The 20,394-nt window shown below is 32.1% G+C and overlaps 1 pseudogene; it reads right to left on the minus strand.

Annotated features, from left to right (window-relative positions):
* Positions 1–3,915: 3,915 nt before the first annotated feature.
* LOC149530824 (26S proteasome regulatory subunit S10B homolog B-like) overlaps positions 3,916–20,394 on the minus strand; it is a 79,982-nt pseudogene continuing 63,503 nt past the window's right edge.

Here is a 20,394-nt window from a genome sequence, read left to right on the forward strand (position 1 = left end):
TCATTCTTGCAGCATATTGGACAACATTCTCACTTTCCTCCATTTTCATGTCATCAAACTTTCCTCTGAGGCTTTCTCTTTTTGCTCTTTGAACATTTTGATCTCCTCCATAGATATCTGATAGGGCTTTCCACATCTTGAATACAGAGTCACATCCCTTGATGTCATCAAATTAAACATAGTTGAGTGCAGAGGCAATTTCCAACATTGCCTGATTGTGCTCCTTCCTTTTGATCAAATCATCTAGAGAAAGGGGTCCAATTGGACATACATGTTCCACTCCAATTGAGTTTTTTGCATAGTCACCTATTGATCCAAGGTGCAGCTTCATTAGACTTTTCCATGCAATGAAGTTATCTTTGTTAAGCTTGGGAACTTCTTTTTTGGACCTCTTGATCTTTCTACTTCTAGTACCTTTAAACTAAGTTAGCAGATGGCTTTGATACCAATTGTTAGAAATGATTTAGAATAACTAAGAGGGGGGTGAATCAGTTATTCAAGGTCCAAATGTCTAATTAAAACTTTTTCATCAAGTAAAGTGTGCCCATCAAATTGTTCATTCATCCAAGCTTAAACATTCCTACTTAGCAAGTTACTGTAGATCAACATGCAAACATAACACATGAAAGATCAACACATAACATAGTGATTTACGTGGAAACTCAATTTGGAAAAAACCAACAGTAACATGCTACTCAATTTTCACTCTTCTGAAGTGATGACTTATAAAAGGCCTACCTTGTTAAAGGCTACAACACACTGTTAAATGTGACTTGGTTAAAGGTGTAAGAATTTGCCTAAGGAAAAAATTCACCTAAGAAGTAAGAACTCAAACACAAGCACACAGTAGACCAATGAGAGAGAGAGTATGATCAGAATGACAATATATTCAATATGCCATGATTAAGAGTACATTAGGAGTGCCTGTATATAAAGGTCTTTGAGATACATCTAGAATGTCTCGTAATCAGTACCATGATAAGTCATACAACCAAGCACATGTCCACTAGATATGGGTTGTCCTCCATTAAGCACAAAAGTATGTGTGATGATGTGAGGATAAGCTTACAAGGGTGTGACACACAAAACAATGTTGTAGACACCATGTGCTAAAATAGAGTTGCGTACTCTTATGTTGTCTACATGACAACTTAAAAAGGTGCACAAACTCCTAAGTGTCTCGCAAATAAAAATAATAAAATAATGAACTAATGCATAAACCTAAGTAAACTTAAGTAAGTGTAATAAGTAAATACTTATTTACACCAACACCCCCCCATAAGTGCAACTTAGGGGAATTCTCTTAAGCTTATGAAACTAGGATGAAGACGCATAATGGGTCCCAGCTACTAGGCCATATTAGGTACCCATGTACATAATGAAAATGCAAATCTTCCATAAAGCGGAGGAAGAGGAAAAACCTCATGGGAAAAATCGTCCCCCAAAAAGAGAGATAAATAGAGATGCATCGATGGATGGAGTAATCAAGACCCCCCCATTATGACATACATCTAGTATATACATAAGAGAATCAAAGAAGGAAGAGAGACAGAATAGGCTCCCCCCCAAAAGAAGAATGCCAACAAGTGAAAGACGCTTCGATGAAGAAATTGGTCCAAGAATGCATAATGGTGTTCCTCCCCTTAGGAAGAAACAATGGCAAAGGTACAATCTTGAAGATGTATGGTGGCCCTAAAATCTACTCAAGTATCCCTGTATTGATACTAAAGTTCACCCCTTCCAATTGTGCTAAAAAGAATGAATGCCGATCTGGCAAAGATGTCTGTTGAACCTGTTCCACTGAACCATCTATCTCCTCAACTGACAAAGAGACCTCCACTAATTACTGTTCATAATTTTGCACAACCACACCAACCTGTGAAGATTGATCATGTAGAGAATGGACATGAGGGTTAGAGTGAGCCCTCGCAAAAACTGTAGAAGAATCATCATCATCAATGAGAAGATGTAAGTCCTCAAGTTTGTCTCCCAAGTCAACTAAAGCTAGAGGTGGAAGAATTTTCTTCATTGAAGTAGTCAAAGGTACCACACATCTTTGTGGGAGATGATACTAAAATGTAAGAATTTTTCTAAGAGAAAAATTCACCGAAGAACTAAGAACTCAAGAACAAGCACACAATAGACCAAAGAGAGAGAGAGAGAGAGAATATGATCAGAATGATAATGTATTCAATATGCCATGATTAAGAGTACACTAGGAGTGCGTATATATAAAGGCCTCTGAGATTCATCTAGAATGTCTCGTAATCAACACCACGATAAGTCATACAACCAAGCACATGTCCACTAGCTATGGGTTATCCTCCATTAAGCACGAAAGTATGTGCGATGATGTGAGGATAAGCCTACAAGGGTGTGACATGCAACACAATGTTGTAGACACCATGTGCTAAAATAGAGTTACGTACTCTTATGTTATCTACATGACAACTCAAAAAGGTGCGCAAACTCCTCAATGTCTCACAAATAAAAATAATAAAATAATGGACTAATGTATAAACCTAAGTAAACTTAAGTAAGTGTAATAAGTAAATACTTATTTATACCAACAAAAGGATTTAACCACCTTGTTAGAAGTGGGCTTGGTTAGAGGACTTTAGAACATTCACTTGGAATGTCACCCTATTAAAGGATTTACAAATGGCTATTAAACCAACCTAAGTCCATAAGATTTTACCCTAACTGATACAATTGCTAGAGAGTAACAATAAGGGGTTTTGACCTAATTACACTTCACAACTTATCTTGTAGATTTTAGATCATTTTTCAGCTCTTCACAATTTGCCAAGATTTTAATCTCTGTAGCTCTGATAGCTTGTCCTTCTCTCAAGCTTTGTCTCCTTGAGTCTTCATGCTCAATATACTAGTGCATTCATCTCTCTCTAATCACTTATCGAAACAAAATTTCTATGCTTTGTTCTTCCTTCTCCTTGACACCCTTCAACCACTTCATAGTTTGGCATACTAGTAGCTCTAACTTCTTGGTCTGTGACTCCTTAAATAGAAGTTTGAAATTGCTTTTTCTCACTTGATTCTTCCCTCTTTTAATTTTGGTTTGAATGGATTAGGTAGGATTCATTGAATCTAACCCATATTTTTTTTCTTGTAGAAACATCATGAAGAATCCTCCTGAATTCACCTAAAAATAGTTTATCTAAAATTTTGTGCCTCTAGCTCATCATCCTTATCCTCCATCTAGTTCACAAAATTCAATGTAACAACCATGATCTGGTGAATCTTTGACTTTTTCAATAATGTAGTAGCTCAACACTATTGAAATTTTGGTGCTTGGCACATACTGTGTTACTCGATATCAATTAAATTTTACTGATGTTCAACACCTACTATGGATTCACTAGGCATCTACTACATTTTCTATTTTCCCAGCTCCTTCTATATCACTCGGCACTTGAACTTTATTTGGCACTTGAAGTTCACTCGACACCCACTAGATTTTGCATTTTCTTAACACCTATTCAAAAAAATTTCGGCTCTAATTAGCTTTCTCGGCACTCACTGATGAACTTAATTAAGCTTTGTAGTCAGCCTTGTTACAACTTATACTTCTAAAGTTTTTAAGTGTGACCAAAATCTATATCTTCAAGTATATTGTCAATACATCATTTCACCATTGTCTTAACTGATCCTTGCACTTCATTACAAAACCATAACTCAACCTTTCCCTTTGGTACTTTTGTTACATCTTGTTGATTAAATCCTCTTCATAAATCAACTAAGTGATAGTACTTAGATCTTATAAGAAATTGCTATTCCAGCAAATAGTAGGTTTGACATCAATGACAAAACAATGATTGAAAACATTCTTTGTCAACAATCTTCCTTCTTTGCAACAATCTCCCTCTTTGATATTACTCTCTTTCAATAATGATCTTTTCAATTAGATTTCCAACACATAAAATTTTTGTGGATTATGTAATCACGCTCTATATGGATGACTGCCATACCAACTTATGTACAAATGTTATGAAGATATGCTCTATTGAAGCCCTGATAAAATGTCATGCCCATTTTTTTCTACCAAAAACTTATTTAAAATTTATCAAATAACTATCAAGATTTAGAGTCAATATTTAGATCCACAATAGATATTTTGATAAAATGATCTTGAGCATTAGCCACTTGTTTCTAATGAAATAACTCACAAATTTAACATCCAAAATAATTTCTCTTAACTAACAATACCATAAATAACAATAGCTTTTGGAATAGATTTACAATATCTCAAATAACAATAGCATTATTTTTATAATATTTATCACAACTTTTTCTCTCATACACGAGTTTAAATATATTATCAAAAACTTAAGATCTAAAATTTCATTCATATTCATTTGCAAGATTACACCAATAATTATCAAAACCATTCACACAAGTGCCCTTTTTCCACCCTACCATAATGGCATCATGAGGCCGCTTGTGCCCTACCCATACCCCCAGGCAAGAGAACTCATTTCAACCAAGAGATCATGGATGCAATCCTAAGAGTTCTCTCTAAAACACTATGAAATAATTTTTCTAACAATATTTCATCTCAATAAGAAAGAACTACTCTAAATGCATATAAGTTACTTATCTTTTCAAGAGCTCTCCCTTTAGATAGATCTTCATCTTCAACTAAGAATCCTTCCTCCTCTTCCTCCATCTCCTCCTCACTCCATCAAGAAAAATTTGTCTTCAAAATGTAGAGTGGTTGAATCCTTCGAATGTTTTTTTTCCCCTACTCTTCTTAAAACTCCTTCCTTCTTCTACATCTCCCAAGCCTTCTTGGGAAGGGTGTGGGTGACATTGGTTTCTCCTCCTTACCTATCTTATTCACATTAATTGTCCTTGGTTGGTGTTCCTCCTTTTACAATCTTCAAGAGAAACTTTTGTCCTTCCAAGTCTTCACATTCTTCAAGAGTTGTCCTTCATTTTCGGCCACCTTGGTAAAACCAACTTTTTGGGTGGTCCCCCAAGTCATTAATAAGAGTATAAATGATTAAAAATGCCCAAAACCCTTAGGTCTACCATGTGGGCATTCAAAACAAGTACTAAACTTACACAAGGAGTCATCCTAACCCTTTGAAAGCTCACTTAAAGTTTGCATACGAATTTTACTTATGTTTGACCCTATTCAAAGCTACATAACCAAGGTTTCACATAAGGACCTACATGAACCAACCTAAAACATAGTTTCCAACCTATACATCTTCTATAGGACTTCTCACTCAAATGTCACATCTCCTAAAAATGGGAGAAGGCATGGAGTGTCTCCTACTTTATGATTTTCGTCACTCTTGGGAAGTGGTACCTTTGAGGTGTCATAATGAAAGCTTTAACCATGATTTGACCTAAAACTAGCCCCCAACCCTAGGTAGTATAAGTGGGTTAGGTTATTTTAACCCAAAATGCACTTTAGGGTCCATTTAAACCCCTCTAAAGTCCAACTTTAGTTTACATCCGATTTTACAATAATTTTCATTGTGTCAACTTTGACTATTGTAAAGAGTTGGCATAGATTCCTCGAAAGTCTTCATAATCATCCTCTGCACAATTTAATTTAAACATCAGTGAACCAAACATATATATAAATATATGACTGTAAACATTAATACATATCCTAATCAACCATCGATCAACACATTAGATCAATATCATATTCCAACATCATTTTCCTATGAATCATTTGCGTATGAAAATCATTTACAAATGTGTATCATTCATTTTACTATAACCACTTCTCTAAGTATAATATTTTCAAGAATAGTAGCCATATTAGTAATTCATAATGTATGTATCATAACACCTTATATCTTACATGTACATTAATCAAATTCTTACAATTGAGTCTAAGTCTATAATGAGATGGGGTATTACATTACTTGCTCTCACTAATTATAGGATTCAAATTATAACATCCCTTAGAATAACATAACGAGTATCACTAGTATTCATTGTGTTATCTATATTCTATTCATTTCCATACTTCTTTATTTAGAATTAAATGATACATAATTTACTTCAAAACAATAATCACATAACCAAAACTTGATTTCCATTTTCATAGTCACCTTATGTGGAATGTATTCACCACAACACAATATCTATTCAATTCAATTGGCCATAATTTCAATTACTAAAACTATCTAATTATCATGACGAGATAAGATGAACAATATAAGGTATTTATCCATTAGGTAACTCACATTAGCTAATCAAGTTGTTAACTTATATTAGACAATCCATCCTAGTGTGAATTAGGTCTAATGCTACTAGTCTCATAACTATCTAAACTATCGTGTCATATGTAACGAGGTCCAACCATTTCTATTTGTAATCATTGTCAAGTGTATGAACAAAATCCATAGTTGATCATAAGTTGAGTCTAACTTGCACATTAATTAAATAAGCAAAATTCTACTATATGAAGTATCACATACACATTTGCACCTAATACTCAGATGGTTACAATTGATAAGTCAATCTTATTTAAACAATACTAATCATTGCAAGTCACATAAGGATTCTCCCTAATCATGTAATTGCATAAGTCATATAATGTTCTTCTAATGACAAAATTAATATTTACTACTAATCAAATTATATTGTAGACAAATTAACAATTGATCTAGTCCTTACTTGGACATGACCTTACATGTTGAAATAACCTTAGCTATATAGTAATTAATCAAATGACAATTACCAACTCCAGAACATACCAGTGTAGTATAGGATAAAAACTCAAATATTTTGGATAAATTTCAAAATTTTAAAGAAATAGAACAAGACCTCGAAAATCTTTACAACAAATTCATAATCTATGTCTATGTGTTTTGCAATCCATGCAACATTTATTTTGAGTACTTCCATTCTTTTTTGTTATTTGGAAGTGGAATCTCAATCTTTTTATCAAAAAAATAGGGTCTAAGCAGTGCTGGGTCCAGAACATCAGGACTATTTGTTGCCAAGATCATTTTTATCTACATTTAATGTTTAAATTAACAATATTTTTAGATCACAATGAAAAATACACTACCTTTAAGAATCTTAAATAAGTTAAATAACATAGTTTCTTGTTTAATGCAGTTGATTGACAATTACAACACCATGAGTGCCTTAAAAGACAATACCTTTCCTAATTGATCAAAACCATCTAGTTAGTTAAGTAGTTCCATTAAAGTTCTTTGAATTTCTTGATCAACACTTATTCCTTCACTAAAACAATGTCCACCAATTGCATCAATTTCATCCATAAATATGATGCATGAATGGAACAAATCTCCACTATAACATTAGGCATTTTATTTATATTAATCATAATACTTGTTAGTAGATTGCAATGCAATTACTAAGAGGAATAGGGTTGCAAGCATATAGAGAAATACTTTTTAGTGTCAATACCTTCAAATTCTTAGATGCAATGAGCTAATAATTCAACATACACAATGTTTCAAAATAAAAGATAAACTATTATATATATAGTAATTATATTAACAAACACCATAAAATTAGTCTTTTGATGTTCAAATGAATAAGAAGTCATACCTGGTGATTTCGTGCATAACCAAACATTTCCTTGATCAACCTTGCACTTTCTCGAATATATTTATCTATTATAGCACTTGAAACCACTTGAAAAATAGTATAAAAAAAGGAGGCATAAATCAAACCTCAGGTACAAGAAACAATAAAGCTAGATTGCATAAAAGTAAGATGAACATAAAAAAAACTAACCTACAACCTTAAGGAAACTGGCATCAATGTTACTAGCAATAGCTCTTGCTAATAGTGTCTTTCCCATTCTAGGAGGGCCATATAGAAGTACTCCCTTAAATTAGAGAAAAAGGAACAACCTCTATGAATGAATTCCAACAAGAATAAATAAAACATGCAAGTTGATGTTAGTTTGTGGTGACTGATCAGGGAAGTACTGTACATACTTCATACTTCATAAAAGAAAATTTGGGCCCTATTTTATCGAGATTTTGGGTTGACATGTAATATTAATTATAGCCCTAAAGCGGTAAAAATAATTGTATAAAAAAGAGCTTATGGTTAGGGGTTTTCATAGTGTGTGATGTGAAAACTGCTTCTTGTGGTGGTATTGAGCTATAAGGGATTATAGATTGTAATTAGGTTATAATCATTGGATCATAATAATATTGGACTTGTTGTTTGCTGGACATAGCCCACGGTTTGGGTGAAACATGTTAAATCTTTCTGTCTTGTATTCTCTTCTATGTGATCTATTAGTTTTTGATATTGTTTATATTTGCATGTAACTATTATTTCTATCTGAGGTTAATCCTAATAGTTGAACTTTCCATAAATAAGTAATTAACATGATTAATTTTCACCCCGCACAAATTTTACCTTAGGAGGTTTGACTCCAACCCTAAGAAAGAGTTTAGGATTCATTAAAGGAAGTTCAATAGGCTATCTTAGCTCCCTAATTTGATCTGCTAACCCGTCTACTACCGAGTAGCTCACATTTATAGGATCCTCATGTAGCATATTATAAACAACAAGGTCCACTTGCACCTGATATACACAAACAAAATGATTAGCCTTTTTCCTGAAAATCCCTTCAAAGATTCTAATATAATTTGTGCTTATTAACAACTTGTTGATGTGAGATTCTAATACTAAGTACATCACGAGGAAGAGCCCTCATCATTGTAAGTGTTGTCATTTCAAGAACAACACATGTGCATGTAGTGGGCTACCTTATTATTTTGGCCTAGTGCTAGCTTTCATAATTACTATACAAAGAAAAATTCATGATCCCAAAATTAGAAAAACTAATTTATTTCAATAGTACAAGCATGAACAATTAAATATTAATTGTTTCAAAATCAAACATCCACTAGATATAGAATCATAGATTCATAGTTGATACATGTATTATAATGATAATGAAATATAATAAAGTATGATCCTACCACATCCACATTCCCTTATTGGGAAAATCTAAGAAATGTAAGAATGTTCAAAGGGGATTTTTTGAAGTACCCTAAAATTATGGGAACAATATTTCAAAATGGAAACAACAAGGATCAAGGATAGAAGCAAGAGACGGGGATGCATATGAATGGGGGATAAGGAACTTGGAAAATAAATATGAGCATATTTATTAAATTATATCTTTTTGTCATCTTTTAAAATACATTTATGCATTTGATTACATGTAAATATCATATAGAATAATGTATGACATTGATGCAAAGTAATAAAGAAAAATATTTATAATGGTCCTTGATTAATTTTCCAACTGTAGCCATGCCAAAACATGCCATTTTTACAATATTATATCAATTAGTCACCTTTCCAATAGTTTTTGTGCTTTTGATTGCATGTCAAATATATAAATATCATGCATACTCAATGTATGATATTGATATTAAGCAATCAAGGAAAAACTAACTAGTGGACCTCGATTACTTTTTTGATTGTACCCATGTTAAAACATGTCATAATTTTTGGATTGTATCCATGTTGAAGCATGCCATACTTACTATACTATATCATCCAGTCACCTTTTCAAAAGTATTCAAATAGTTGATTGCACATCAAATATTTATATGTTAGGACTATGGAGACAAAAAATGATAATCGAGGAAAAACTATCTAATGGTGATTGACCAATTTTCTGAGTCTAACCATGTATGACAGTGAACCAAGTACAAATTTAAGGAAACTATTAAGTAATAAACTAGTATGCTAGTATGTTTGTCTATGAACTTTATCACCTTCAAAGGAAGATAAACTACCCATACACACCAGTACATATAATAAAATGAGAGATTAAGCATGAAACTATATATTTCTCTATTATGGGAAAAAAATGTGTATCTATAAGATATAATTACACTTTAGTTGTTATTTGGAAGTGATAATAAATGGAAAAAAATCATTTAAAATTAAAAAAATATATCATGAATCACTGTATACTTTAGAATGATCTAATATCATTTGTTCCTGCTATTCAAATTCTTCTTCATGTCTCTCAATTTAAAAGAAAGGTTATCAAATGCAATCATTCAATGAGAAAATGGAAAATATAACAATAAGAGGATGAAAGCCTAGTGAATCATACCTTTGCCCATCCTAGTGTCATAATTACAATGCAAGACAAGACATGAGAAACTGCCAATACAAAAATGAAGATATGTAGTTGATGGAGTCCATCTTGTGATATAAGGAGGAACCTTCATCTGCATCAAAATAAGAGTGGACAATATCATTTAATTTTCTTTCCATTTGAAAAATAACTCCATTTGATTTGAATATACAAGAAAAAAATTCTACCTTTGAAGCACAATGATCAGTTGTAACCTCATCTATTGCCAAGCTTCACCTTAATGGTGTTTCATGAGAAGTTATGAACATGAGATTTCTATGTATTGAAAACATTTCAATCTCCTCAACACTACTATCTTCTTCTTTAGAGGACTCCTCCTTTGGTCATGGAAGAAGAGAGTCTTCTAAGCTCCTAGATATACAAATCTTTGAAATTCTTGTCTGCCCAATAGTAAGAAGAAGAGAGATAAATCACAACAACATCAATTATACAAGCAATTCAAAAGAAATCAAGCTAAATACTTTAATTATGTTATTTACACTAGATCATGCTTTCTAATATCTTTCTCTTATTTATATGATAAATCATAGAATGTGATCCAAGAAGTTGATGCAAAAATAACAACACAATCAAACATGATTGTAGATAAATAGAAATAATAGAATACCTTAGAGAGGAATAATTTGAGAAAATCCCATAAAAAGCCATTCTTTCGAATAATTTATACACTACAACTGAATTTCATGAATCAATGAATTTGATTATGGCATCCTTTTGCATTGTCTAAAATTAAGAGATTCACATAGTTAGTTATCATTCAATCATAGGTTAATGTTGAGCTTCACTTGGTTTCAAGAATAGTTTAATATTCTCTACTAATTAGGGCCAACCACATGAAGGTGGAAACTCATTCCCCCCCTTCCCTCCACCCACCATCTAAATTCCCCATTAACATCTAAAATTCATTTATTCTATTAATAAAATGTAATATTCATAAATTATTACATGATAACATTCATTAACACATTAGTTTCATTAGAACATTCACATTAACATTAAACATAAGATTCATTAGAAGATTCACATGAACATTCAATAGAACATAAATATAACATCTAGACATAAACAATAGTCATTATCAAATAAGTTACATAAGTTCACATGAATCATTTTTTTTGTCCTTCCCTCTATTGTTGTAGAGGTATATCCATGTCATCATCAATATTTCTTCTCACCCATGGATGTGCACTCGTTATCCCTTGCAAAGGTGGGTCCTCTACAATAACAAATAAAAGGGTTAAATTTTAAAAAGATGAAACTTTAAAGATTTTTAAAGAACATTGTAACACTCTTTACCTTGTCCAACCAGATCATCTTGCCTATCAACTTGGACCTCAACATGCTCATTAGGAACAACCTCTGCATCCCCTACAACTACAATACAATTATTTTTCATCCATCTCTTCATTAGGATCATCATTGTTGTTGACATCGTCACCACCACTATCCTAGTCACCGTCGTCATTCTCATCATCATCCTTGTCCTCCTTATCCTTGTCCTTATCCTCATCATCATCATCATCATGATTAGTAGAAGAATCATTTGCACCAGGAGGATCATCAACTAAGTCTTGATCATGATCCACTTCTTCCTCTTCCTCGATATCTTCTTCTTCCATCTCATTATACTTTATCCACCTTCCCCTTGGATCATGTCTAACAAAAAATGACAAACTTAGATTATGTGGAACCTTTGAGTAAAATGCCTACTCACATTGGCTTGGAAGAACATAGGGCTCATCCCTAACTAGCTCAGACAACCTTGTATTAGTCATTGGAAATCTATTCTATGCTCAATTATAGTTCTATCAGGATCATTTTTATTGAGTCATAGTCTATACCATTTGCTGATGAAGAGAACTACTTTGAAGGAATTAAAGTCACAACAAGTATATCAACCAAAATGCCATAGTATCAATTTTGAGATTCCCAAGGATGTAAATAATTTCTAGATGAAATATTGGTCTGTAAGTTCCCTACTCGCATGTACTTATTAAATATGAATTTCTCTATTAAATATATTATAGGATATTTGAATGGATATGAAGTAATGTTTTATGGTCTAGATGTCCTCATAGAAACTGAGATCAGTTGATACATCCATGTGTCAAATACTCAGTAATTCAAGAACTACCACTTTATCTTGAATGTTTAAACATTAATTTGCACTAACGATGATATGAGGTGTTTTACCTGATGATGATGATGTTGATTATGGTACCTTGATGATTAGGTTATAAACATTTAGATAGTTCAGTATTCCTTATTGGTGATGTTTATGATGTTTAGGTACATGTATGCCTAACAATGATTATTCTAGTATTTTAATCTAAATTAATGAATAAGTTAGGTTACATTGATTATGCAATTATAGATGATTAAATGTGATCATAAATGAGATAAATAGTTATTTATACAAAAGATTGATATTTTAATTTATGTGATTATCCAGATGAGTTTTAAATATATGCATGTGAGTTTTCTCAAGCTATTGATGTGTGAAATGAGTGTTCAAGATTATTAGCTAGGAAATCTAATAGAGAAGCAGAACTCAACCTTATGTACAGTCTGTGAAAAATAGGTTGAGTCTAATGAAAGATGTAGACCTTGTTGTTTAGTATTTTATTAGTATTGTAATTTGAATGTGTGTATCATTTTGTAATCATAAAGTGTTTCATGTTTTATAAAAATGATTTTATAGTGTCATTTGACACTCGTAATCTATCTATGCATATTAGCATGATAATTAGGGTTAGCCAAGCAAACTAATAACCTATGGTGGGTTAAGTTAGTAACCTAAAACTAATTAGTTGTTAATCAAGATTAATTTCTCTAATCAAGATTTAATGGTAAGTTTGTATTTCTAGGGTTTTTAGAAAGTCCAAATATTTAAAGCAATTTAATAGGTCCTTAAATAGTCCTAGAGGCAAAAAATTATGAAAGCTAAGTTCCTAGGGGGTAAATGTATAGGTTGAGGGCATTTTCCACCCCTCTAGCCCCTTTCATTGACTTCTATTACCACCAAAATATCCAATTTTTGCTTTAGGGTGAAAATTAGAGTTTCACCATGAGTTTGACAAGTTATACCCCACCATGAAGATTTTCTTAATGATGAGGTTAAGTTAGAAGACTCTAAAATCCCTTAGTCAAGTGAGAAGTTATTGTCATTTGTAAGTGGTTGAGTTAGGAGCCTATTTAGTGGCATAATTGAGGGTGGAAGAGTGTTCACCCAATCTCTACATTTAGAGAGTAAAGTTAGGATTGAAGGAGCAAGAAGGAGAGCTCTTCTCAAATTTTAGTTTTCCATAACCATTTGTGAAGGTAGGAATCTTTCAAGATCGTGTCTTCATGTTGTGTTTCATTTCTTAAAGTAGGTTGTTGCACGTGTGTGTATTCGTATGTATGATGAATATGTTAGGGATGAGATTGTGATGGGTTTCTTCAATGTTTCCTTTTCATATTTTACACTTTGATTTATAAGGGAAACTACAAGGGTTGTGTTCACATTACTCACTCTCGGATAGGGTAGAAGAGGCCATGTAGGGGAGGAGGGCTTCAGTTAGACTCCGGGCAATGCAGAGTCTCTCCTCATGATGAGGAGAGGGAGAGAGTAGGGTGTTATAGACCCCTACTTGTCAATACAAATCATGTTTGTGTTTTGGGAAATTGAGAAGTGGAAGAACAAAAGTTCTTGTGATATTAGCCTCGAAAGGGCATCTGTTATGGTGTTGTAACTTACTTCTCCTACCCTGAAAAAATCCACCTTTTCTCTAGTCTAGTTCAATGATGAACCTATTGGGAAAACTTGGGATGGGAGTAAATGGGTTGAATGTATCTTAATGTTAAATCTATTTGTCTCCCAATTAGTTTTGTTTTCTCCATGGTTACCTTGATAAAATTTCAGATTTCATAGTGGCTACCTTGTTATGGAGCCAAGAAAGAATTTAGAGTTGTTTCAATTCAAATGTGTTTGGAGATTTCTCCTTGGGATAATGGTCCTGTTGTAAAATGTTATATGTTAAACTTATTTTTGAAATGTCCATGATGTCAATTTTTCTTCCCTGGCTCTTTCTCGATGGAGTCTTTGAATCAAGTTGTTCAATAAAATAAATGAGAAGTTGCTAGCCCACATATGTTGAAAAAATTTGAGTATTTTCCTTTTATATAATATTCTATATGATTAAATTTATATGCATATGTTTATTGGTAAATGGATGCAACGATGTTTCACCTTTCTTATGGCATTCTTAAAGTTCAAATTTGTATTTGTTTGATTAAATCGTAATTAGATGAAATGGTGATATATAGAGTGATTCAATTTGATTTTTAACTATGTTAAGGAAATTTGATTATATAAATAGTACTTCATTTTTTATTTTCATAATTATCAGGAAGTAAAATATTTCTATTTGAATACTTAAGCATTACATCAAACTCGATGCTATAATGCAACTTAGAAAAAAAAAATCCCCTTCCCTTGAAAACCAAATAGATTTAAAAACAAATCCAACACTTGGAAAAAGAAAAATTGAGAAAAATATATCATCTTAGAGAAAAAAGCTCTCTATCCTTTGTATGGGAAAATCTTTAATCCCCCTTGTTGAATAGAGTATGTTCTCTTTGGGTATCACATTATATCTTTGATACCATGTTTAAAGAAAATGTTGTAATTTAAAAATAAATTAATAAACTAAAAATTATTATCCTCCCTTATCCTTCCCTCAACAAATTAACTTTATCTAATAACTTCTTTGCAAACAAAAAGCCCATCACATGGGTGCTAACATCACCCCATTTTCCTTTCTCCCCAAAAGTGGGTGCATAAAATCAAATTTTCATACAGATGAGTTTGTGTTTAATAGCTTTAAAGGAGTTTGACATGGAAGTTCCTTACCTTCATGTGATTTGAGGAGAGCTTTGTTTGTCTTGGGTCAAACCTACATCTCCCTTCCTATCCGTACCATCCTTTCTCCTTCCTTGGTCCATGTGAGGAGAGGTAGGAAGCCACCCAAGGAAAATGGGTAAGGTTTCCTTGTAATTAAATGCTGATTTGATGGGGGGAAAGTGATTGCTAACCTTTCATTACCCTTTTTGCTCCCACCCTTTCTCATGCCTGCCCTCACTCCTGTAAAGCTTTTGCCATGTCTTCTTGGGAAAACATGATTTACTTTTGGGGAGGCTCATATATGCCTAGGTGGACTTGGGGTCAGTGGGGATAGGTGGCAAGGTTGGGTTAGAGGTAGATAAGTAGGTAGGGTTAGAGAGTTAGTGGGTTTGGGCGTTAGGTTAGTAATGTATTAAGGTGATTAAGATAGGATATGTTAGATGTTAGGTTAGGATAAGGTTAGTAAGTGATAAAGTTAGGACATTAAATTAGTGGTGTTAGGTGTTAAATTTTAGTTAGTTTTATTTTAGCGTTAGATAAAGTTTAAGGTTGAGTGTTTAGATTTATATTTAGTTTTAATTAGTATTAGTTTAGTAACAATTAAAGATTGGAGTTAGGTTAGGATTATGAATAAGATAATATTAAAATTAGTTAGATGGTAAGGAAATGAATTTATGGAGTTAGATAGTTAGGATAACTTTAATATTTGAGTAAATAGATTTAATAATTTATTAAGATTGTTTAGGTTAATTTTATTGTTGCTTCTATCATTAATATTCAATGTAGTAAATATATATGTTAGATATATATTATTTTATATTTATTAATAACGTAAGATGTTGAATAATATAAGTTATCCTATGATTTATTGATACCTTATGTTCCTTAATATATAATATTTTATATATAAATTGAACTACATGCAATATATCTTTTATTTGTTCTAACTTATTATACTTATGCAAGAACATAGTGAATTCTTTATGCATGTATCTTATCAAAATTTTACTATCAACCATTTTTAACTCGATACATTATGGGTTTAACTCAACATTGTACTAGGGTTAAAATCTTTTTATGTCAAAGGCTAGTATTAGTTGTTAATGGATAAACATTCTCTTAATAATTAAGTGAAGGGTATGATTAGAAATGGATTAATTAGATATTTTATGTTAGTAGTCTTTTTTTGGGATTTAAGATTATATGATGATTATAGTATTGGTATATTTTGCATTTGAATTTTAAACCTAGAAGGTGGTTAGTGGATGAGGAAGTGTTATAACTCAAAGTTGACTAGGTAATGAAATTTGATGGGTTGGGTTATGACAGAAGATGAGTTAGATGTTGTAAATTGTTTAATGATAAATGTTTTAATATTTTAATTAGTTCAAAATGAGTTATGATAATATCCAGATAATGTATTAGTATGTTATGATAGATTAGCCTTTAAATGCATAATAAGATTCTCTGAAGGATTGTTCTAGTATAGTGTTAAAAAGGATAGCATCACAGTCAACTTATGAACTTGGAAACCCTAAAATGTAATTTGAGTTGGAAGTTGTAACTTTGTAAACTGAACCTTAATGTTAATCAATCAACTCATTTAACCCAAGCTAAGTGTTGTGTAACACTAGGACTTAGGGTTTCAAACTTGTGCATTGTGTTCGAATACCAACTCTACATCTTTATGATATGTATTCAAACCCACTTTGATCCTTTTTTAACCTTCCATAACCTAATTAGTGTGACATGTATTATCATAGTGGATAAATTATCTCTTAAAAAAATTAAAAAAATTGTTGGTGTATTTTTGCCTATATTTTGGGCATGACATGGCCACTTGGAAGACTGCACTTATCCCAAAATCACAAGTTATCTTCATGTCATCTAAATCTTTGATGTAAAATTTATAACCATTGCATAAGATAGACTTGTGGCGTTTCACCTACAATAATGTCAAACATGTATAAATTATTGCATTATGAGTTCAAAAATATATGGTTGATTAATAAACTTATAAGTACCTAGAGATCTCTTAAACTGTATGCAAATACATTTCCTTTTGTGTAACATTGGGATCTCCATTACAGTGAGCTTATTTAACCAATGAAGACACAGATTCCCATTTTAATTTATGAACAAAATGTTGACATCATTTAATCCATACTGCCATCCAATCTTGATTGTTTGTAATAAACAAATGTATTGCATCCCACTCTTTAGTTGTTGTACAAAAGAAAATATATGACTTACGACAAATTTATTTTGAAGATTAATAATTAATTAACTACAATAACATCTCAAAATTTATTACCTTTCACTTTTCTATATCTATCGTTCACAACCAAGTACTCCCCTTCAAATTTTTTAATGTAGTTAAGATACCAAATGCAATCTATATGGGTCTTTGTTGCAAGATTAGGAAGATATTGAGTAATGTACACCATCATCTGGTATACCATATATCCCTCAATCATAGAACCCTCAAGACATGCTCTTTTTCAAACCAAACCCTTCAAAAAATTTAAATGTATCTCAACCATCCACATTGACCTAGGCTGTACAAGTCCACACAATTCAATTTCTTCAAATTGGTGTATGAGGTAGTGTTCTGTGCATTGAAAAAAGTTAAAGATAAACACTTTTGCATCTCACACATTAGTAGACAATTTTTTTCCTTCCAATATTATATATATTCTTTATGGATTTCTTTAGATGAAAACCACCTACAAGGGATTCAAGATATGAAAACATATAAATACAAGACTTTACAACATACTAGTTTGATATTATTGTTGAGGTTGTTTGGGAGCAATAGGGGTATCACATACTACAACAATTGTCAACTAATCATTTCATTCATTTCTATCGTAATATAATGAAAATTGAATGCAGTTTCACAAATATATTGTAAATACAAAAGACCACGACTTAATGAAGGTATGCCAATCATGTGTTTTCATCCCTGGCCCAAACTCACTTTTCTTTGATATGAGATTGCTTATATTCACGTCAAATCCTGTATGAAATCAAAGTTTTTGTATGTATTCCTTTATGACATTACTTTGTTGTTCTGTTAATAACCAAGGAAGGGCACTTGCATTAATCTGGTCTCCATTGCTATTTGATTCAATGATATTTTTCATTGCATGATTGGAATCATGAATGTCACTACAAATTTTGGCAAGTTTTCCTTTTTCATGCTTTCCATCCAATATTTTTCATAGTTTCTCTATTACATTCTTTCCAATATGCATAGTATCAAACAAGTGCACAATTTGTAGCTTCTCATAGTAGTGTAGCCTACTAGATTCTCTGGGATAACATTTTAGTCCCTTTGTAAGGTGGTCAATACTGATGCCTTGATGATCTCAAATTCTATTATATTCTAACTATCATAGGGAGGTGTCATTCTTCGTCGCTTTGATGTAGTCTCTTCTTTCCCATTGAAAATATGTTTTTTGGCACTTTGAGACTTATGATTAATGTTGAGGAAGTGCATATTCTCATCAAATACCTACTTTCTTAAACTTTTGGAATGATGAGATTTCATCTTTGGACATGCAAATTTCCCTTTTTTTGAAGACCTACAAGATAATGATACAATTGGATTAAATATGTTCATTTTTGGAATTAGTATTATCATGTACAAGTAGATTTCAGCATAACATACCACATAAATGTGTCAACCTTGGGGCATCATGAATTTTCCACATAATCATTGCATGGAATAAAAATTGTTTTTGTCCAATTGGTCTAGAGATATCATACATAGTGAAACCATTCCATAACACCAAAAACTCATCAATAAGAGGCACAATATATACATTCATATCTTTCACTTGGTACTTACCTAGTTGAATGAACAACATCAATTAATTATTGTGGTCATTTCACTCCAAGACTTATAATGACATGTAGGCAAAAATAAAATAATTAAATACCTAGAACAATCATCGCCAACATAATGTGCTCCCTCTTTATTGATATCCATGGAGGAAGGTTATTGTTGATAACAAAAACAAGCCACACCAGGTAAATGGATTGCATCTCTCCAAATGGATTGGCACTGTTAGTTGCAAGAGAAAGCTTGAGATTTTGAGGTTATTCTTTAAAGTGTGGCTAGTTTTCCTCTATGTCCATAAATGTTGAATCATTTGTAGGTATTTGAATAATTTCATCTCGACTTCTATTATGTGCATGGTAATCCATAAATTGTGCCAAGCTCCCACACCTGAATAATCATTTAAGATGTGGAATAATGGGGATGTAACGAAGAACCTTGTGAGACACCTTTTTTGTCACTTGATCATCTTGATATCTTCTTGTATGGCATTTGGGTAATTTCATTTTATTTTTGTTCTATGATAAATTGCATGATCTTTAGGACAAGCATCTATTGATTGATACTCTACTCCAATATTTTTCATAGTGACACATAATTCTTAATATGAGTGAGGGAGAATATTTGATGGTAGTAATAAATAGTCACCTAACAATCTAATTTTTTTTATAAGTCATTAGTATAAGCAATATTAGTGGTACATATTTCACCTTTTATATACTATAATGATGTATATCACAAACCTTAGCATACATGACATTGTTATGTTGGATAAATCATTTATAACCTTCAAATTCACCAACAACAATACAAAAGGGAGAAGAGTTGATTGAGATCCTTCATAAAGGGTAATGTTTGCCTTCTCAAGTAGAGGTATATCATGGACAACCTCAATATCATCCTCATCATAATAATCATCATCAATAACCACAACAACACCAATACCAAATGTTTCATGGATCAATGCATTCATACCATCATCTTCAAATATGTTTTCTGGCACATGGTTGCCATCTTCCATGGGATCATGATCTTCTCATTCAATATTCACACCTCCATATTCCTCCATACTCACACCTCCATGTTCCTCTGAGATGTGTTGGTCCATATCACATACTACCCTAGGGAGATCAACCTATATCAAAATAATGATAATCAAACCCTCGTTCTATGGTTCATATGTATACTAATTGCAAAAATATATATAACATATGACTTACCAATGGATAGTAATCAAAACCCCCTTTAGTATGAACATTCTCCCTACAATATCTCTTAGTTGTTCTAATTTTGATTCTTCTTGTCTTCAAGTCATTACAACTCTTGTAAGGGCAATAACATTTGTCACCACCTTCTCTTTGAAAGTTAGACAAAAATCTAGTGATTGTCTCCCTATTTTTATCAAATTGCCTTGTATTATGTGACATGATCCTTATTTATGGGAATAACTAATTCTTTTACCCTTATTGAGTTGGTTGTACGTATATCTATACAAATATTGGA

This window comes from Cupressus sempervirens, chromosome 11 (genome assembly GCF_028749045.1).
Source record: "Cupressus sempervirens isolate cs-2001-9-10 chromosome 11, ASM2874904v1, whole genome shotgun sequence".
In the NCBI taxonomy this organism is placed as follows: domain Eukaryota; kingdom Viridiplantae; phylum Streptophyta; class Pinopsida; order Cupressales; family Cupressaceae; genus Cupressus; species Cupressus sempervirens.